General features: G+C 39.6%; 1 protein-coding gene and 1 long non-coding RNA gene across 2 annotated transcripts in view; one reads left to right on the top strand and one right to left on the bottom strand.

Moving 5' to 3' along the window:
* The window catches only part of LOC122522476 (Krueppel-like factor 3), a 220,961-nt gene that overhangs the window by 64,851 nt on the left and 132,999 nt on the right, over window positions 1-23,111 (bottom strand). The window lies entirely within an intron of this gene.
* Window positions 1,515-8,644, top strand: LOC122522542. Its single transcript, XR_006305084.1, has 2 exons — window positions 1,515-1,753; window positions 8,593-8,644. It is a non-coding gene; the product is annotated as an uncharacterized LOC122522542 (long non-coding RNA).

Raw genomic sequence — 23,111 nt, 5'->3', positions numbered from 1 at the left:
TTAGATTAGGAGACACATCGTTAACTTGAATGTAATTGCAAGGATCACGATGAGTAACGGATTAATTATCAATGAGTAATTTTTTAATTAGTATTAATATTAAGGATCCTTAGAAAAGATGATTGTATCATTTATACCGATACAAATGTAACGATTAATTCGATTAATTTTGTCTACGAAACGATATCTGTTTTTTTTTCTTTTTTAGTTTTAACGAAAAGTTGATTATAATTCGAGCGATTATATCGTATATAATATCATAGTTATTCCAAAAAGATAAGATTTTCGTTAATAGAAATCTATTGACTTGTGTAGACTAATCAGAAAAGTTAGTAATTCGAGGAACGGTGCTTAGGTGGAATTTACGAAGAGCTAGGATAGCGTTGACGAGCGCAAACACGTTCGCTAATTACATCGACTCGATTACGAGGGAGCGTATAAGAGCCTTTGAAATATCCGTTATTTGCTGCTTCCATTAATTCTCTCGACGGCATCTACCTTATTCTTCCTAGGTTCAAAGCGTTAGAGCCGAGAGAGGAAACTTATAGCCGCGTCTCGGAACGAAATTACTAAAAGTTTCACTCTTTTTATGTCTCTCACGTTTTCCACGTAGAATCTTTGAGCGAGGCTACTACTCTACGAGCAGACGTTAAAAAGGGATTTTCTTTGGTTAGTCTTTAACTACGCTAACATAAGTTGTATTTTACCATTTAGTTTGAAAAACATTTCGAATAAAGTACCAGCAGCAGCCCTTTTCAAGTTTACCTCGAGATAAGCAGTCTTAATTTAATATTAAATTTAGTTATTATATTTAATAGACAATAGTTAATCGATTGTTTAAAAATACTAAACATGGCAGCGAATAGTTGACATAAGTTTATGTAGTATGTATCTATAGGTACAGGTAGGTAAGGAGACACGTAGTTGCGCGACCGTGTATATGTATGTGTGTGTTTTAGCAGCGCATCCCGCATGCATCGTACGTGCAACATAGAAAAAAAAAGAGGAAAGAGACAGTCGCTAGTAACCGCTAGCAAGACTTTCGTATAAATCAAAGCTTCGTTTTGCGGCGAGGTGTTGTACGACGAGCATAGGTAGGCATATCTTACGTCGAGGTCAAGGCGAATGCGTCACGCTCGTTTACGGATTACACGCGTGTGGATATTAAGTACCATTCGCGTTAAAGGTGAATATCAAAAATAATGTCCATTCTGTTTTCAAATGATTTTTATTCCAGAGACAACGTTGTCTAATCGTCATTTTATTTTATCATCGTTGAGTTTTATGATGTTGAAAGAAGAATTATTTGTATAAATTAAAAAAAAATAGATGACTTTTATATCGATCGGATGGATGGATCGATCGATCGATCATTTTAACAAGCAACCTTAAAAACTTACTTTTCTCATGCTGAGAGATAATACGGGGGATACTAAAAACGAAGTTATGTGTGTATAAATAAATTAATAAATCGAACGCGAAAATACCTGTTCTCTCAACACGTACAGAACGGAGCAAGTATTATAAAAAGAAGCCTAAGGGAGGAGAAAGAATTGGATCCACCGAAATACATATTGTGATTCTCTCGAAGAGAAGCTGGACGATGAGATGCGAGAAGCATCGATCGAATCGACGTTTCGTTTCGATCGTGCTCTCTTCGACGATCGAACGAGCCGATAACCGACGAGAAAACCGGAGGAGCAAAAGCGCAAGATGGATCGTGACGAAATAATGACCAACGCAGCGCAGTGGCGTAAGTAAGAAGTTTTTTTTTTGTTATTCACCCTTTTGAAAAATGTATCTCGTTCACCGATTCGATTATATGAGCATTCCTCGTATATTTTTATTGATGTTAATAACACAACGATGAGAAAATAAAAAACATATCGTTGGAAAGATTAATCGGGAAGGATGAAAAATATGGTTGTTGTTAGGAAAAGAAGCTAGCTTTTCGACGACAATGACGTTCCTCTTGAGAAAAGAGAGTAATATCTGCAAGTAATCGGGCGACAATGGATGCAGCATGATAAATATCGAGGGCGATTCATTAAAATTTATTTATGAATGCTTGCTAAGGGCACGGCACAGCGAATCGCGGCCGAACGTTCTCTCTCTCTCTCTCTCTCTCTCTCTCTTTCTCTTTCTCTCTCTTTCTGTCGGCGTTTTATTATCGTCGCTCTCCCGTCGTCATCTTCCTCTTATTCGAAGCTCCAAGTTTTACAGTCACCAAGGTGTGTCATTTCGCGACGTACACCGCCAAGCAATTTGTCCTACTTTTTTCCGATTCTCCTTTGAGTCGTAGCACCGTCGAAACGTTTTTCTCGTAAACGGGAGTGCCGGATTCGTGAGGGAACGATCATTGAGATGAGAAGATGAGAAAGGAGAAGGCCGGTGTACGATTCGCGCTGACGCTTTGAACTTTCCAAGACCTAAGAAGACATTTTTCTTATAATACTACGTGAAATATAAAGGGAGCCCTTCCCATAAAAGGACATCTCGATGCTGGCATTAACGTTGAGCGAAAACGACATAAAATATCGAATTTTTACATTTCCATTTTTGTTGTTGTTGTTGTTGTTGTCTCTTTTCTGTTATTTCTTTTTTTTTCAACACGACTTCGGTTAATACCAAGAGAGAGAGAGAAAGAAAGAAGCAGGACTGGCTACTTTTCGTCGACCATGTCATAAACTTCGTTTCATTTTGCGCCTTTATTGCCCATAATACAGTATATGAAATTAAGTTAAGTGCTACATTATCGTAAAGCAACGTTATCGGTGATCACCAAACTCCTCTTCTCAAAGAACATCATCACGCATGCTGGTGGCTACACACGACGCGGCGCAAAGATTTGCAAAAAAAGATAATGTACTTTAGAATTTCCGTCTAGGTTCATCGTAAAAATGAAAAGAAATAATAAGTTAGCTTTCTCGAAAGACGTATATGTATGTATAATCTATCCGATGATAATCGAAAGTCACTCCTAGTCGAACGACGTGAAAGAGTCGAAGAAATATCGTGGCTAGGTTCTAAGCGGCAATTTGTCGGACACGCGTTTCACCGTAGTGCCTTTCAGGGCGAGTCCGCGTCACCGGTAACAGGACAATTGGAATACCTGGTGACACAGAGCGTTGTCCTCGTTCGCACATACGTCACCCACACGTGACGTCCCACGCCTCGACGAGCTTATACGAACGTGAAATTCGATATATCACTTTTGCTACGTGACTGTTAAATGCGCGTGAAAGACGTCCAATTCTATCCACTTTATCCTCCTTTTCTTTTTCCATCTATATTGAATAAGTTATAATAATAATAATAATTATTATTATTATTATTATCGTTATAATATTCATGAAGGGGATAAAGAGACGGGACACGTGTTAGATAGTTAAAAATCCCCTCGTTCGATTTGAAACAAAAATGAATAAATATTTTAAAGAAAGACACATAGGGTTAATTCTAAAAATACAAATTTGTAGATACGAATAAATCGCAAAAATATGGTAACAATTAGCTTGGACAAGCAGGTAAATATAAATGTAAGAAAAATTTAGAAAAGTAATTTCTTTGGAAAGTTCGAGGCGGAGGTTGCGACGTTCGACGTAGATCTATCAAGCGTCTGCCGTGGGCTGAGAATTGATAGAAGAAAGAGAATGGAAGCTACGAGGACGGATAATCTCCAAGTGCTTGCGCGTGTATAGCACTGGTCCGCAACCGTATTGAAAGAGCCGCAGTGTGCATAATTCATTATTTTTCCGCTGTCAGCACTTACGTATTCTGTTGTCTTTGCATGACTAAGGAGCAAGCGTGTGCTCGCGCGCGCGCGCGCGCACGCTTGCTCGCAAACTCTCGATCGTTCCTTTGGAAATCGAAAGGACAGGACGGTCGGCACATAGAGTTTGAAATTTTTTTTTTCTTTCTTTCTTTTCTTTTTTTTTCTATGGCTTTATTATCATTGCTCGCGTAGGTTTGTAGTAGTCGTGTTCGTGGCAAGCCAGGTACTAGCACGCGTGCCTCGAATTCTTCGAATCCGACTTAACCATTTGCTAGGCTCTAACGTTTCTACTCTGTCTGCAACTATCGAACTTATTTCCATACTATCTTTTTTCTCTTTTTATCTCATTCCAACTCGTCGTCGGGAGAAACTAATTACAAGAGTAGCTTAATCCACGTTAGAGCAGCTTACACGAGTCGGATTTGTACTTTAAGGATAAGTAGAAACGCTTGGAACGTTGTTGAAAGAAACTAACATCGTGGTACTCTATCCTATCGATCGTAGAATTCGTTTGATAAATAAATGAACAAAGAAATTTTAATAATGTAATCACATTTATATATAATATACCAAATGTAATTTTTTATCTTCGATATTTTTTCTTCCCAACTTGATATGTGTATTCAACGTTAGTCTCTAAAAGGCAGAACTCGCTTATTATAGCGTTACATATCGACAGAGGACGGTAGGTCGCAAAGGTGAAAACAGAAATGTCTCGCGGTTGTTTCGAGTGGCATGGAACGATATATCACTGGCAAAGGCGAAGCCGATTGGAACGTCTGTTCCGACATGGAGAAATGCACCGATTTGCACCGGGCATGTTCTCTCTCTCTCTCTCTCTCTCTCTTTCTCTTTCTCTGTCCGATGCACTTTTCGATTCGTCGTGGTTCGACACGCGTGTGGTCATGCATTGACATATTCGATCAAAATCAACGACGTTTTATGTAAAAATAAAAATAAGTAGGAATAAAAAAATTTCTTTTGAAAAATCATCATTGATGTACCGTTAAATTTTTTTGGCTTTTTTTTATAAAATCACCTGCAAGTAAGAGAAAGAGAAAGAGATAGATTATGGCCCAGACACGAAATTAATAATCCGTCGTTTCTTATGCCTCGTTATCGCGCATCGTCACGTCTTTATAACGCGGCCGGCTCTCGTACGTCAGATGGTATCGTCGTATCTCGTACGGCTAGCAGCTAATAAAGTAAGTGCGAGTAAGTATAAACTACCGAGCGGTGAGCCACCACCCTCGATGTTCCGCCCCAGTGGAGAGATAACATCTCTCCTTCTCTCTCTCTCTCTCTCTCTCTCTCTTTCTTACCCCTCAACCCTTTGCTCACCTTTCATCCGATCGCCAGGAGATTTCTCTACGATCAGCTACTTCAGAAGCTGTGCACCATCTAACCACCATAAATTCTCTTACATCATCCATGTAATATCAATAGTTTCAAACTCAAACGAAGAAGAATTTTCATTTCATTTTTATCAACGCGAAAGAAGAAAGAATGATCCTAGATATATACAAGGATTCAGAGAATCAGAGATGTGTTACGTGTAAAACAAATGGATAGGGAGAAAGGATTTGGAGGAGTAAGAGGAGGAGGAGGAGGAGAAGGAAGAAGAACAAAAAATAAGAAAAGAAAAAGAAGAAGAGAGTCGATCGCTGGGTCCGATCGATATCCTTCGATCGCATGTTAGCGTTAGTAGAGAATATATACGATAGATATAAAGAGTAACATAAGAAAGAGAAGAAGCGTCCGAGTCCATATGCACTGTATATATATTTACGTAGGAGCGAAATAACGGTCAAGATCGACTCACTTCGTTTCGAGAGTTCGAGGGTTCGAGTTCGATTCCGCGATACTGACAAACATATTGCCTTATAGCGGGCAGAACAAATGGCAATATATTGCGGCGTTAGCACGAGGAAGGATCTCTTCGGTAGGTTCGTTCCCATAGATGAGAGGCGAGGAGGAGATCGTGGATGAGAGGAGAAGAAGAAGAAGAAGAAGAAGTAGAAGAAGAAGAAGAAGGAGCAACAGCAGCAGCAGCAAAGTCGAGACTACTCGGGCCGCGTGCTCTCCCACGCGGTGGCTTGTACGGCCGTTCCGGTACGGCGTTGCGGCAAATCAACATCTCCAAGGGCCGGTTACTTCTCTCTCTCTCTCTTTCTCTCTCTCTCTCTTTCTCTCTCTTTTTGCCTCTGCGCGATGTACCGCTCTTCTCTCCAAACTATACGTATCGGCAATTACCACGATACATCGATTACAAGGCCGCGAAATCAACGCGTCTGACGCGCTCGTGCCTCGAAAAGCATGCTGAACTTCTCTATACTCGGAAATGACCATTCTTTTCTTCCTTTTCTTTTTTTTCTTTTTCCTTTTTTTTCTTTTCTCTTCACTCCTTTTCTATCTTTGTTTATACACGCGTTTATACACGGCATATCTGTCGCTATCTTATTCGAGAAAGTAATTAAGATGATTGTAGAATTAGATTTCATTGGTATTATTTTATAAACTTGAATTTTTGTAATTTGATTTGTTTAACAAAAAAGTAATTGTATTTGTAATATTATTTAAGATTCGAGATTTTATACAGAGATTTAAAAAAATTGTTTCGTAATCGAAATGATTACTTTCTTCGAGGTAGAAAAAATAAAAATTCTTATTATTCTTGTAGAGAAATGAGAAAGAGAGAATATCATTGACCTTGCTTTGTAGGGATCCGCAATTACCCTAATACATTGGCGAAGCCAGGCTCGTGAAGATCTCCACGAAGTATTGACGTTTACGCTTAGAAAGGGTTAAGGTAAAGTTCAAAGGTCGTAGAACGTACGATCCCGAGGTATGCATTATAAGGGATTTTTCTCTAACGGTTTGGTCAGAGGTAATGGAGATGACATAAGTAGTAAATAGTGATCATTGCGAGGGATTCTCGTGTTCGTAAGTCATCGATTTTTAATTAATATTGATAGCAAAGTCACGGAATAGGGGATAGCGTAGGTTGTATACAATTGTTCCATGATTTTAACGAGAGACCATCATCAACTTCCAAGTTCATTCATCTTGATCAATCGTCATTCATACTAATGAAATTTGACGAGTGTAGCAATCGATAAGAGTAGTGTTAGATAAATACATTTTTCTTAGAAATGTTCGGTTCTCTTAATCAATGAGAATGGCAAAGAAAGAGACAGAAACATCTTAACTAAGAATCAGTATACTTTATTTATCGACGTTCGGCAGTACTTTGCGAGTAGAGTAAGTACTACTAAGTAAGCGATACTAATCGTCGTGGTCGCGTCCGGTATATCGCTAATAGCGAAATTACATTGATCAACCGATCTCGAATAGATCGTTCGTCGCGTAAACAGGTTGTCCGAGTTGGAAACCGGTGACAAGAGAAGATCGTCCAGTCGGTAGACTCTATCGTTTAAGTTGGAACGATGAAAGATAGCTCTGGATGATGCGCTCACGCGAGTTGTGCGAATCGAAGACGAGGAAGACGAAGGGGCAGAGAAGAAAGAAAAGGAGAAGGAGGAGGAGGAAGAGGAGGGGGAGGAGGAGGAGGACGACGACGACGACGACGACGACAACCGTGAAGAAGATCGAGTTGGGAGAGAAGACAAGAGGTAGAATTCTGCAGGTTTTTTATCGAATCGAATCGATGAGAAAAATAACGACAGGAGAGCGACTCTTTGTCGATAGATCGCCATATCGGTGAATTATTATGACATTATCTGTAAGTCTTCGTAGTATAGACGGATCATGCTTCTTGTCCCGCGACCGTTTACGTTCTATTCCATCCAATTCCAAAGTAAAGCAAACGAAAGAGCAATTGTTTCGAGACGAGGTAAAGCTAAACGATTGCCAGACTTTTTTCATCTAAAGAAAACCATGCTCTTGAATCTTTCTAGACGGTATCTTCGATCCTTTAACGAATACGTATTACAAATATAGCTAGCTTTTCTGTCGAATCAAAGCGAGCCTTCATAGACTTTTCAAGACCATTCTTGAACGTTAACTCGTCCGTGACACGTCTTCTTAAAGCGTTCGATATATCGAAAAGATAAATCCGTGAAAAGGACAACCGAGATGTAACTTATACCGAGATTCTTCTTCGCGATGATGGTGATGATGATGATGATGATGATGATGATGTTGATATTGATGATATTGATGATGATACCTTAGCAAGGAAAATGTATGTAGGATATAATTCCTAGTAGAATACCTATGACGTAGCGAGTGCAAGGTGTAATCATCTGAACCTACCTACGATTGTAATCTTTTCATTCGATTCATTCGTTCAATGATTTTTACAATAAAATATCGTATACCGCAGATATCGATGATAACACTCCCCTACAGTTACAAGAATCTCTCTACCCTATAGTCATACTTTGTATAACAAACTATTCTATAGGGGATAAATATCGATTCACTCATTCCAAAATAAAATTTACTCAGATAAAAATAGACGACAAGGAAAGGGCAGATGCACGGATTGGTTCAAGGCGAATCCACGGAGGATACAATTCGTTCCTCTTTGTAAGATCTAAGAAAAAGAAAGAAAGAAAGAAAGAGAGATAGGAAGAACCGAGGTCACCGATAAATCCTTAACAAGGATTCGTGCGATGATTCGACTCCAGCGAAAGGATATACACAGAAAACAGTACAACTGCACCTGTACTTTTCCAATCCTTTCTCAAGAGTATCTTTAAAGACAAAGAAACAGATAGAGTGACCTCGAATACTTTAGATAAATTGTTCTTTTCTTGCAAAGGCTTTTCACACACGTATTCCTTTTGTTTCAGGTTACAAAAGAGAGTGTCTACTACTTACCAAAACCATGAGAAAAGAAGAAAGGTAACTCCTACTTGTTGGAAACTCACCTGAAACAAAAAAGAAAAGAAATCATTTATTTAAGAACGATAATCAATAGAGATACCAATCTTTGAAAGATCTAAAGTAATTTTTCTTTTTATTAGATCAAGAAGATGAAGAAAAGGAAGAGAAGGAGGAAGAGGAACACTACTATTCGAAAGCTTCAGCTTCTCAGACGTTAGGTCTCGACGTGCACCTTCGAGGTCCCTCTAGACTTAGTCCCTCTCTTTCTCTGTTCCTCCTCTAGGCAACTACCAATTCCGGTTCCCACGTTTACATTTCGTGCATGCGCAATGGATATACCGTGTGGTCGGTGCATAGCGGTGGTAGCTCGTTAACCGCATAACGGTAGGTCGCTTTGCAGGCAGCAGAAGCAGCAGCAGCAGCAACAGCAGCAGCAATAGCAGCAGAAGCAGAAGCAGCACATTGCAAGCACACACCACCGATGTGGTGTGTGGCTAAAGAGAGAAAGAGATAGAGAGACAGGTACAACCGCGGAGTCTACATAGACGAGGTTACAGGGTATGCTACAAGCTCTAAAGGATCATCATAGCCGTCTTGCCGTTGTGTTCTCCCATATACTGTTTCAAATCCTTAGGCTTATGGTCGAGGTCTAACGTTAACGTGTCTATTTGAGATATCGTTGAACGAACAATTGATAAGCTAACTTATTTTCTCTTATTGTATTTCTATCTAAGAAAATTCGCGAGCTTCCTTTTTCAATTACATCTTCTCTTATTTATATGGTAAAAATTTGTCTTCCGATTTTTAGACAGAACACGCGTAAAAGAGAAGAACGACTCTAGCTCGGTGGTCGGACTCTTACGATTCTCCCTAGCAATGTAATTCGATAAGATCGAATAGATTACGAGCGGTCATTTAAAGGGACGACCAGTATGTAGGAAGCACACGCGAGATATATAAGGAAGAAAAGATAGTGAAAAAAGAAAGAAAAAAAGGACGAAGCTTGCGGGCAATTAAATCGGATATAAAGTCATTTACGGCCTACAACAATTTGCCTCTGGTAAAAAAAGAAAGAAAGAAAGAAAGGTTAGCTCTTGCGTTAGTATTAAATGTATAATGAACGTGGTACCGCACACTTCATTCCAACATACGTAGATTTTCCTAAGAGTACTAATTAACGCCGCGCCACTGTATTACGTGCAAGAAGCACGGCAGTTAAATTCGCATATATGGTGCAGCAACGCACAACTACTACCAAAACTCGTATCTTATTTGCAATCTTTTATAATTTCTTTTTGTATTTTTTTTTTATATATATTTTTAAGATCTTTTTACAACGGGCATTACTGTCCGTCAGGAAATCAAAATCGCTTAAAAGTTAAGTTCAAAAGAGGTAGTAGAGTATTTCTAGATTGTCTATTACTCGTAGTCGAAAGATGCACAACTCTTTCCTCTTCTTCCTTTTCTTTCAATCTTTTCTATTCGCATTGGGAAGCTTACGAAGTCGTTTTTAATAAATTAAAACCCTTTCGCCGTGTCGTTCAGCCCGATTTTTTACCATTTTCGAGAAGAATAAAATTTTATGGATATATCGTAAATTTAACGACTACACTAAAAGTATCTAAAAGCTTCCGGAATATATAAAAGGTGCTTCAAACGAACGTTGCAGTCGATAACACGCCTCTTTAAGTGGAACGTTTCCTTGAGAGAACCTTCAATTTTCACGCATTAGTCATTCGTACTGGAACTTCAAATCTTTCTTCCGGATGCAAATTTTCTTCGAGAATGACCTTAAAGCAACGAAATAAAAAAAGATACAAAATCTCTTTCTCGTCTTTTTCTCTCCTACTATTTCAATTTCTCTTGGTTTATATAGCTGGCAGGAAACAGAGAACTTCTGGTTAAACTTATCTTATGTTAGTAGCAAAGTACGTGATATCTCGAAACGATATTCCGGCGTTTCTACGTAATCTCGTTTACGTGATTGCATAGCTTGGTTTGTTAAGATCTCGAGGTTAGTTCGTATCCATTGTCTTTGATACTTTTACACTGTCCGGACAGTGGAATAGCAATTACCGGTTCACGCCCTTACGCAGCATAGAAGACCGTATCCGCGATTAACACGCTTTTAATTAGCGTGTAATTGCATTGACGTTATAATAGATGAGGAAAGACGATTAATTTACAATCGATTAATTTCCCTATATCGATAAACGCTTCTTCTACTATTATTTCGCTTAATAGTCGTTAATTAATTACCAATGAAGTTATCAATGTTTGTTTTATTTTTTATCTCTTCTGTTTTTTGGTTTCTGTTTCTTTAAGTATTTTTTTGCAATCATTTACACGGAGATCTCGAACGACCTTGCACTTCTCATTGCCAACGGCTAAATTACTAATACTATCTGTAGTAATAGAAATAAATCAATGAATCGATAAATTCGCTTAGAAAGAAAACCCAATCGTAATTTATTTTCCATCGACGATTTGTACGATAAAGTCGCGATATGCTTCGAGCGTATTCGATATGACGCATACGATGCAACAACACACAGAACCGCGATTATTATATAGGCACGTTATCGGCTTGCAAAAGGTTGCACACACCTACTTTACGTCGTCTCTCTATCGGTAATTAATCGGTAATCTCGTCTTAGACGGATATACTATTTATCATAAAGAAACGTTTCTTTTTGTTTTTTTTTCCTTTTTCTTTTTATACGTCTTCTCATGAGTAGACGAGACGCGAGTGATGTAATAAACTAATGACTTTTATAAAAAATGATCAATAGCACGTGGATATATCTCGCAGCAATTTACCAAGAACGAATCTTGATCGGTAAACGTGATCGGAACGGTCCGGTAAACGCGAACAAAACCCATATATAACGCTTCGACTTATTCACCCGAGGATTCCATCGAATAACGTAATAAACGCAATCTTCCTTTCTCATCTAAAGATTTCACAACGATTCCGTTTCTAAAGAGCCGGAGAAAGAGAAAAAGAGAGAAAGAGAGAGAATAAAAAAAAAAATTCGGTACGTGCGTAAGTTTTCGTCGTAAGTCGTTCGATGTTCCCAGGCTAGAACGCGGATAGAATTACAAATTAATCGAATAGTCGTGTTCCTCTTGACAACAGCGACGAGTTAGAAAGCATCTATCGAAATAACGATCGTTTTTCTTTTCTCAAGATTGAAACACAACCGTACACGATTTTAATTATCATCGGTTAATCTTAATCATTTTCTAACTTACTTATAGATAGATTTACAATAAACGTTTAGAGTCGTGGCACGTGCGTCGAATTGCACGAACTCTAACTCGCTTGATTTCTCTTCGGCATGATTTCAAATAAAATCGTGTTTTCAAATCTTCCATATACGTAACAATGAATTTAAACAAGAGGTATGCGACTAATGGTAATTAGTAAAGGAAAATAGAGAAAAAAAACTTTTAAGGATTTGTCTTAGGTAAAATCTGACCTGGCACAGGTGAAAGTGAATAAAGGATAAGAGGAACGTTGAAGGAAAATCATGAAAGAAATACAAAAAAAAAAAAGAAAAGATTCTATCGAACTCGCGAGGCAATTTTTTTTTCTTCCACAGGGCACAGAAAGCTCGGTTTTCTTTCCGGGCGGTCGAGAAGGGAAACTCACTCCTGCGGGATGGGATCGCGTACGAGTAATTTACGGCCCCGTATCGCAACGCTGCGTAACATTAACGGCTAGGTCGAAGTGAAATAGCTCTTGGAGTCCACGGTGAATCGTATATCAGCGCAATTAAGAGCGACTTCTCTTGCACGAGCGAAATAAGCTGCCTACCATCCGAGTCAAGGGGTTACACACTTTTATAATTTCGATTCTGTTAAGATAGACAGATTCTGTTAGGATATACATTTAGATAGATTAATTAGTAGCTATATGTATAATATTTTACATGGATATGTTCGATTAGACTTTATACATCAATAAAGGCTTCCAATCGATTCTTCCGAACTATTTTTATTATGAGAAAAAAGACGTCGATATAGAAGATCATAGTATGTAGAATATTGGAGTAATTTTATGATGGAAAGTACGATGAACTTTCAGTATGGTTAACGGTGATCGACCGTTTGTAAGTGAAATTGTTTCTAACGAGAAAATTAGCCTCATATACTACATGCACTTTTTTCATGTAGTTTAGTAAAACGAAAGCATACTGATTTACCATCATTCTTCTTCCTTCTTTTCTTTCTCACTCCCTCTCTCTCTCTCTCTTTTTCTCTCCACTCTCTATCTACTAGAGTATATCCACTAAAGCGTTCTTTAACGATCTATAAACGTAAGCAAGATGAAATATTAATCGGTTGTACGAAAACAAGCGAAACGTAATAGAATAATATACGATGGAAACCGGATTATGGGAATACTTGCTTTGGTTGGTAGCTTTGCAAAGTTCGGATAATAAATTAAAAGCAACCGATCGGTAAAGATAGATTTTATTAAGATGGTGAATAAAATTTACAACCCTTTCGTGTCCGAGTACATTCGCTTCGAACAATGATTATTATCTATTTATCTATGAAAGACGACATACTTCGTGCTAACCGCAAATCTATATCTTTGAAACTTAGACAGAATATCTTTGAGAGTAAGAAAAAGAAGAAGAAGAGAGAAGACAATATTAAGCGATGAAATTAAGCTGAGACAAGCAGGAGTTCTCTCCCTGTCTTCCCCCCAAGTTGCTTTGCTTTCCACGTGGACAACTCAATCGGGTCGAGTCGAGTTAGAAAGAGAAGGAGGAGGTTGTGGAGGAGGAGGAGGAGGAGGAGAAGAAGAAGGTGGAGGATGTTTTACGCGATCGTTGGTCATTATCGAATATCTTCCTCCCTTCCCCGATCTTTTTCTTCGCCTTTAACGATCACTCGGCGGTCGTTATATCGTCTCGACGATGCGTATATACGCGGGCCCGCCGGCGTCTACGTGCAAGCTCGCTCAAACAGAGAGAGAGATAGAGAAAGACTTCCTTCAAAGCTAAATGGAGATCCAAGAGAGGCACCCCGAGCTGTACCGAGTTGTACCGAAGTGCAACGAGAGACCAGCCTACCGACGGTAATCACCTGCCACTCCGTTCTTCTGTCCAAGGGGAAAACAAAAATTCACCAATCGCCATCAATCATGGAGAATTAGAGAAAACGTGGCATCGAGTACACACACACATCCTTATAAGTATAATCCTACGTCTCGTGTATGTATCCATGTTTGTGTGTTTGTGTATTATGCAAGTAGAAGAGAGTGGACGATGTTTCTTTCTCGCACACATAAGACTGGACCAGCCCTTCTCCATGCTTCGAAGTTCCCTCCATGGTTCCAGCTTGTGAGCGTCGTGACTCGTTCCGACGCGGGGATTTCCTCGTTATCGCTGTTAAACGCGATACCCAACGAGAGACCGGGACAAAACATCGGAATCTCATTTGAAACTCGTTACCTGCACAAGCGTGCGATACCATGGCGCGACTCCCGATACCGAGGACTCCTCGATCTAGGTGTTAAATCTACGCTCGAATCGGTGTATACTCTCCTCTAACTTTCTTCCCCGTTTTCGATCGTGAGACCGAACGTAAACGATCGTAAAAGATACCGTAAGGAGACCGAATGTATCCACCGGAATTTACTTCTTCAAGATATTTATTTTTAATACTACTATTTTATAATTATTTATCCTAAGGTTTCCATGATCTTTTATTGGGACTTAGAATCGTAGGAAACTTTTTATACGAATTTATTTTCATAATTGTGCGTATGTGTGTGATAAACTTATAATTAAATTCGTACTTTTTTATTTTTACAATACAGGATAATAAACTGAAACTGTTTCTATTTTAAGATATAACACCGTTTCAACCCTTTCATATATGTTCAACTAAAGAATAATCTTTCGTTAGAGCAAAAGTCACCGCATTGACCATTAGGAGAAAACGACGGAGTAGTATGCTGGCGCGACATAACATCTTGTTGTTTCTTTTTACGATAAGAAAGAGGAGAACTAAGTTTACGTCAAACTTCGTCGTATGTCGTTTTATGCGATGACAGTAAAAAAAGGAGTAGTGACGGGTATGTAGGTAATTTTCTTATTAGCCATCTGAAGGAAATCGACGCTTTTCCCCGGTAGACGACGACTCGCGTTATTTACCGGGCATTTAAGGAAGACTCGGTTCTAACATAAGCGTCATATATCATCGCGAAAGCGAGGCGACACGCACCGCGACGCACCAACTATTTTCCCACCTAAAAGATCATAAATAACGATCTATAGCATATCTCTTCTTACTTTCTTATCTTCCCTCTTTGGAAAATACGAGAAAATCGTGAACATGGAATTTAATATTCGAGTAATAAATTCTTATATACGAAACATTAATCGAATCATTTCAACTTTCATTGATATTATCATAAAAAGTGATATATTGCAAATATATTATTCCTTTTTTAATATGTATATAATTTTGTCTTTTTCATAAGACATCGAAGTCGTCAAAGTCAGAAGGAGAAAAAAATAATTTGATTTAGGTAAGGAATGATCGACGAGACATCAAAGGGATGATCGATAAGAAATCGATGCACCTGCAAGGATCGTGGGAAAGTCTCGGACGGCCTTGCGGTACTGCAACGGCCTCGGTAAAAAGGCTAATGATATCTGATTGCTCCCTATTCACGATGATACACGAAGCTCGCACGCTCGTCGTGCAAACTCGCGCCTTGCCTGAAGCCAGCCAAGCAGCCAACCAACCAGCCAACCGTTCATCTCTCTCTATCTTTCTTTCTCTCTTTTCATGTTATCTCTTGCTTATCATCGCACCCTGCAACCGGCACGGCTCTCATCAAACGCTTGCCAGCCCATTAGGCCGGTGCTTCTCTTCCAGCAAACGTCAAAACACTTTGCGATAATTGTATGCCAATGACAGGAGCCAATCATCATTAACCATCTACTCGTACATTTCACGGACTACGTTAATAATTCGCTTAAACGTAGATAAAGTTGATGAATACTTCAAAGAGTAAGCAAGATTATGATGAAGATATGGAAAGTTAGTGAAATTTTTCCTTGTAAACTATCATTTTTAGATTCTAAATGCCGGTCCGGCGTTTATATTCGTGTCCAGGGTCCTAGTCTTCTGTTCATCTAAGAAAGATCGTGACGTTAAGAGGAGGGAATTGCCGCAACGAAGATTCGCTGTAGGTAAAACAATAGTCGCGAGCTCCTGACAAGCCGGCCGAAGAAGCCAAAAGAAGAACGGTGCAAGATCGAGAGAGATGGAATACGAAAGAAGATGGAAGCCAGAAAAGAAGGAAGAAAGAAAGAAAGAGAGACAGAAAGAGAGGGAGAGAGAGAGAGATAGTTGTCTTGTGGGAGGAAACCAGCAAACTCATTCCCAGCAGACGAGGACCTCGACATTTCCCGTCATGGAGTACCCTGTCTACTCGTCCGAAACGTTCGATCGGAATAACCGAGAAAGAGAGGAAAGATTAATGCTCGAGGTCCTGAATGCTCGATCCTTCGACGAATGATACCATGCGCGAGAGCGCGCGCGCGCCAACGCGCGCAACCCCGATGGACGATTGCACAAGCGCGAGAGACTCGGTTAAATTATTATCGATTCTATTTCTTCTTCTTCTTCTTCTTCTTTTACGTCCTCTTCTTCGTCTTCTTCTTCCTTCTTCTTATTCTCGACTACGCAATGCTTTGGACTTTGAGTTGCCCCGAAGAAATATTATCGTTCGCTCATAATTAGATGTCGATTGAATTCGCGGTTTTCATACATCGACGCGGTATGTACACGTTACACGTATACATACACAAGCCTACTGTGGAGAATTAATTAAGAATTAGATTTAAATTCAATCATATGAGATATTTTATCGTAGAAAGTTAAGAATATTTATGGAGAAGAAAATTGAAATAATAATAGTAAAGAGGAATATTCGCTCGTTAAAAAGTTAATGTTATTTTATTCGCAATAGTATTATACGACTAAAAATCTAATCAGAGAGCTCGTGTCTCTTCGAGAAAATGATTTTAACTAATAATAGATTAATTTAGAATCCATCTTAAATGTGACATAGAAAAGAAACATAGCTCATAATACGTCAACAGTCCCTACATTAATTCGTTACTTTGCATCAAACAAGGCATCTTCTTCTCTCTCTCTCTCTCTCTCTCTCCTTTTCTTCTCAACATAAGCTGAAGTAAATAGGTATAGTAAAATCGACTAATTCTCTTCTCGAGAGCGTTTAACCTTAATGACGCGTCTTTAAAGACGTACAACGGTTATTCGAGCGGGTCCGAGGTTGTTCTACCATCTTGGCACTAGTGCATCATTTCCCACGGACCTGTCCGGAAGATAAATCTCGACTTTTAGAAACACACGATCTCTTAATTGTTACTTTAAGTATAACGTTCTAATCGTGTTAGAAAATTTGATAAAAAAAATACAAAAGAGTTAATATCTGGATCTTTGATATGAATAGTAAAACTATTTAATAGAAAGGATTTTCATAAATCAATGATTTTGACCGATTAGTAAATCCAATGTTAAAAATAAAAAACAAGTAAAATGTAAATCATTATAAAGACAAAAATTATTATTTAAATAATATTTGATCGTTGTTTATATAAAATAAATGTTATTTGTAAAGAAAAATGAATAAAAGCAATGAAAATGTAGACGTTAGGTGTATACAAATGGGGTAAGAGTAGCAGGAGAATCGGATGCTCCCGGATTGGACGGATCTCTTTTTCGCATAGAGCGGTCGATGCAAAGCGAGAAGAAGGTGAGGCAGCGGACGGCTGCGGATTGGCCGGTTAGGTCGACGAGCCAACGGAGCGACTTTTCCGATTAGAAATCAACGCCGCACTGGATGCCCCTCTCCTTAGGAGGAGCCTGTCAAAGTAGGTCATCCTATCTTGCCTTGGACTAGCGGTAAAATAGCCTCTCTCTCTGTTCTAGGTGGGGGTGGCATGAAACGGTCTCCTCCTCGATGACTTCGGACCCGTTCCAGCGTTCTTCCCTTTCTCTCGGTTCTCTTTACCATCTCTACCACCATTCGCTATATTTTCACGAGAGAAAAAAGGACAGAGAGAGAAAGATAGAGAGAAAGAGAGAGAGAGAGAGAGAGAGAAAGGTGAAAATGAGAAGGTGCAACGAAGAAGAAAAGGGAAAGAAACGAATCGATAGATTCAAGGATGTGTGAGTTAAGCCGAGTACGTTTGCGTGTTTGTATTTCTATGTTTACTGTAATTTTCTTTTCATTTCTTTTTGGTTTCAGGAGAGAAGGAGAGACGAGTTAAGTTGGACGTACGTGGAGGGGTCATACGGCACCACCTGTAAAGTAAATCCTGGATAGCAAAGACTTCTACTACACGTGCCACGTTTCCCCGATTGGATCCCCGCCAATCGCCGTGTTTTATTCAGTATTATTCGTAGATATACCAAGAGACTAATCAAACTAACTTCTACGTACAGCTAGGATAGATGGTATCTAATTTAAACTTCCTACTCGTTAACAATATTCGATTTATCTTGGAAATGCTGTATAGCTTTGGTTGTTCTTTTTTTTGTTTCTTCCCGTCGATGCAGTTAGATACCTAAGAAGAATTCGACGTTATGTTAGATGAAATGAAATTCTCTAAACGTGGGCGTCCTCGTTGATATTCGTCCTTGCCTCATCTCTCATTCATACTACGGACTTTGTATAATACTCGCTAAACACATAAGATTCTCCGAGTTTAACCGTGAGCGTTTCTTTCCGAACGTAAATCTCGACTCGATCGATGGATATAAATCTAATCGAAATCCACGATCGTCGTAAATATCTACGTTATAGAGCGAGCAACGGCGTCGATAGATAAATACATGTAATATATATACATATATATATATAAATATATGTACATATATACAAGTATATATGAAGACAGAGTGGAAAAGGGAGAAAAAGATAGTTTGCATCTCGCAAAAGAGCGGATGATTCGTACGTTAGAATTACGAGTGTCGATATTTCTTAATGTCTTAATAGGAAGGACCATTACGGTATCAAGTTCGTGCTTGCTAAGAGAACTTCGAAATTGCACGTATACTTGTATATATATATATTTATGTACATCGATCGCATGCTCACGTTCTATCACACAGAAACCCTCGCACTATTTATCTGAGTACATCTGAGAAAATAAAAAGGACACGGAGTTTCGTGATATTCATCGGTGATCTTGGGAATCTTCGGTTTAAAATAACGGCACGAGTAAATTCGTTCTTTATAGTTTCAATTCGATGATACGTATTCTTAAATTCGTATTAAGAGACATCCGTTAAATAGATCTTTTTAAAAGAAAAAAAGAAAAAAAAAGTTGAAAAGGAAGGTATAAAAAAGTTAAACGATTGAATGAAATCATGACGAAATAGGTAGGTGGAACATCAGCGATGATAATCGAGAAATGATTATAACATAGTTAGCGGCGCACGTTGACGTACGCGATCGTTGAGGTCGCTGCTTAGAGTTTGCCGCTAATTAAGGGTTAACGTTTCAATCTAGCACGTAGAGTAAACTCGTCTATTGCGCAAATAATCGTATAGTTAAAATACGGCCTACCAAAGTGATTTCTCCTTTTACTTATTCTCCGTGAAGACATCATCAAGATCAAGAGAAAAGATCGTCGATCGTTTCTTCAATAGTTCGTATCACAGCTATTTCGAGGAAGTTTTAAACCGACTCGCGAGTCAAAGAAAGTTTCTTCCTGTTGAAGAGAGGCCAAGTGTCGTTTGTTGGTTCGTTCGTTCGTTCGTTGGTCGGTTCGTACGTTCGTTGGAAACCGGTTTGAAAGACTTGATAAAAAGGCAAAAGAGGGTGAGTAGACAACTATTGTAACTCCGACTTGGCTTATAAAACAAACGACACGCGCGTTACACACTTGGTTACAGCGAGACGTTACCGACAGCCTCGTCCTATGGTTCCAGTTTCCAGCATCAGATACCAAACGCGGTGTAACTGATCCAGCGCCAACTTCTCCTTCGATTCAGTACCGCGGCTCATTTGAATTTCGCCGTCTAGGCAGCCGTATCTTCGCGCGTAATCTTCAACGTCTCTTCTCCTCTCTACTCCTCTCCACTCCTCTTCTCTCTTTCTACTTCTTTCTTTCTTTCCTTCTTTTTTACTCTTTCTCTTGGTCACACTCATGTTCAGAGTCTCTATTTCCAGCAATACGCTTAACCCCATGACCGTCGATTCTGCTCAGATAAGGATTCACCTACGGCGCGACATAATCGTAGAAAAGAGAGGGAAAGAGAGGAAGAAAGGGAAGAAGGAGAAAGAAGGTGCTGACATTCCGCGAAACGTCCTGACCCCACGTTGAATTTTCTGATCAAGCAGGATGCGTCCGGCATCGTGCGTACGTCGTACCGTTAACCGGACATTCCATCCGATCCAAAGTGAAGAAAACAGCTTCGTTGTCTTCTCCACTACGACCTTCACATAGATTTACATATCGAGACGTGCTGTTAAATGGCAGCCCGGTACTATTGGAATCTTTCCATTTCCGTCTTTTACGATATTTTTCTCGATCTTCGCGATCTTTGATAATATAAGATCGATGAGTATTCGAAGTAATCGATTATGTATTTACAAGTAGAAGAGATTCGAATAACGGAAGAGAAAGAGACAGAGAGAGAGTAAGAGGGGGAGACAAGAAGGAAAGGAGGGATCCGAGCCTTTCTCACGACGATTTCTATGCGGAATTCCTTACGGCGATAATTACGCATCTACTGCTTGAGAAAGAAGAATACACATCAAAGTAAGAAGAAGAAAAAGAGAAGAATGAAGAAGAAGAAGAAGAAGAAGAAGAAGAAGAAGAAGAAGAAGAAGAAGAAGAAAAAGATAAAGAAAAAGAGGATAGACGAGAAAGAATCTCTGATTCGTTTTGCTACAGCGTCCTTCGGCTAGCCAAGGGGCCACCGTAGCCGTCGTGATGAGTAAAACGAGAAGCCAAAGCTCCCGCGGACGAGAGACGAGTGGGTCATTACCGAGGAAACACCTAGCATGAGTTATGGGACTTCTCGAGGGGCTAGAGAGAAACAGAAGAGATCTTCTTCTCCTTTTCTATTCCGAGTAAGAAGAAGAAAAAGAATAATAATAAGAAGAAGAAGTTGGAGAGACGACGCTAGACTCACGCGATGCGTAATTCTTCTTCTCTCGTTCCTCCTGCCCCTTTTCCTCTCGTGGTCTTCTCACAGGGATGTTTACGCGGATCCTTCGAAGTTGAATCGACCGTGTCCGGAGACATAAACCGTCTCTTTTCGTAATTACCTAGCTGGCGCTATGACAACCACCGCTGCACATCTAGAAATTTGTATTTCTTGCGCGAAATGAAGAATTACTTGGCTGAGACCGTCAAGTCGTTGTCATCGTCTTTGTCTATCGTCGCTTCTCCTCTTCTCTCTTCTCTTCTCTTCTCCTCTCTTCTCTTCTCCTCTCTTCTCTTCTGGAGATCGTCTTATAATTAAGTTCCCGTAGATCGAGGCGTCGAAGTCCGCGGAATTGCATAGTGAGCCGTGCTGTGTAATTAGCATAGCATATAGTATCTACCAAATGTATTTTCTTGCGGAATTGCAAGAGAAAAAGTTATTAACAGAATAATGTTATTATCATAATATACGAGTATATATTATGCATATATCTATATGTATATATATCTTTGTCTTATTCGTAGAAAAAAGATATAGTAAAAATGTCATTTCTACGTAGCGATGGAACTTTTGTAAAGACCTAACCGTACCGTATTTTATGACGAAATCAGAAAGAGTCTTTGCAAAAACTTATGAACCAAGGACGGTCGCGAAATTAAACTCGATTTTTCGATTGGTTTTAAAAGGATAGCACGACCGTGATGGGCGATTCGTGGAACTCCTGGCATTCCGCGTTTTGCCTTCGAATTAACCGCATTGCTAATGAGAGACTCGTGAAATCGCGTCATACCATAATCGGTGCTCGAATGCGTGACGCGTTCGCCACCTTTAACGAGCATGCTTAATCGGAACGCTCGCATGGAATTACGGGGGAGGATGAGGTAGCAAAGTGAAAGAAAGAAAAAGACAGAAAAGAGTATGGGAGACGTAAAGGAGAACGATAAATCAGCACGGAACAACGCGCATTCTCAAATACCTGGCAGAAGACACCGGATCGGTGCACGATTTTACATGCGCGAGAGGGAGTGCTGCGAATGCCACCGAAGTCAGTCACGAGCTAGGAAAGAAATTCGATCGTTCGAAGCATTGTGATCATCCTAAGACCACGAGAGAGACTATACGTACTTTACATAGATCCAAGTTAAAATGAAAATTTAGATACTCGTAGTCATTTGTTTTTGTTGAATCGATAAAAATGAAGAGAAATTGCAAATGACTACGGTTATTCCATTGTAATCGTAAAGATAACGATTCTTTTCTAGTCCTGGAACGTTCCACGTGCTACCGACCGGAGTTCTATTAATCGAATGATAATAAAAAGAAGACTTCGAATCTAAAAACTCGATTGGCTAATGATACACGTGTTACGATAACGCGCGAAACTCGTGTTACGGCTAGTAAGAATAAAAACAACATCTCGGGGAAGGTGATATTTACAACATTGTGTCCAGGAATGGAGAAGGTATTATTATTCCGTTATTAATCAAGTTTTCTTACGCGGACAGGAAGGGCTGTCGGCCGGTAGCGAAATGCTTTTCTTGCGATGCCAGCAGAGCAAACACCGCGGCGAGTTATCGACGTAAGAATATGATGCATGGGGCGCCACGCAGAGTCGAACGTTTCTTGCGGAATACACTGCGTTGTATGCCTTTGGCGCTTGTAAACCGATTATGTTCGTCGCGTGCTTTCTCCCGTCTGCGTTCTATAGATATTATTTTACTTCAAAAAATAATTTTTCTTCGCGAACGAAAGAAAGAGAGAAAAATATTATAGCTAGAAGAACTATCTCTTTCGATCTTTAAGTTTGCACATCATAGAAGATGAAAAGATAGCAAAGCTACCACTTAACATCTAAGATCTAAAGGAAAAGTTAGCGAGAACGAAGAAGCGACCAGTATCGCGACATTCCAAGAAGACAATTTATAGTTTTGCGGGGTTATGAGGATCTCTAGGTGATGCCACGAAGAGAGGTACGGAGAAAAATAACTTACTGAAAGAACTAGGAGGAGTCCTCTAACGCGAGTTGGAAGAGATAGAGAAAGAGAGAATGAAAGCATATGTGTAAGAAAGATAAAAGGAGAAAGAGTAAGGTGGGAGGTTGGTGGATACTATATCAATGTAATTGACGTAAAGCCGCGTCGTCGTCGTCGTCGACGACCTTTCACCGTGAAGAAGCATATCTACCGTTATCGTCTCTTCCGCGCTTTTCCAGAAAGCGCGTACACGAGGCACGTCGATCGACGGGCCGATCGTCTCTCGTATAAAC

The sequence above is a fragment of the Polistes fuscatus genome, unplaced genomic scaffold (genome assembly GCF_010416935.1).
Source record: "Polistes fuscatus isolate 324 unplaced genomic scaffold, CU_Pfus_HIC Scaffold5, whole genome shotgun sequence".
Classification (NCBI taxonomy): Eukaryota; Metazoa; Arthropoda; class Insecta; order Hymenoptera; family Vespidae; genus Polistes; species Polistes fuscatus.
Note: the sequence above shows the minus strand (reverse complement) of the source record. Positions and strands in the feature narration are given on the sequence as shown.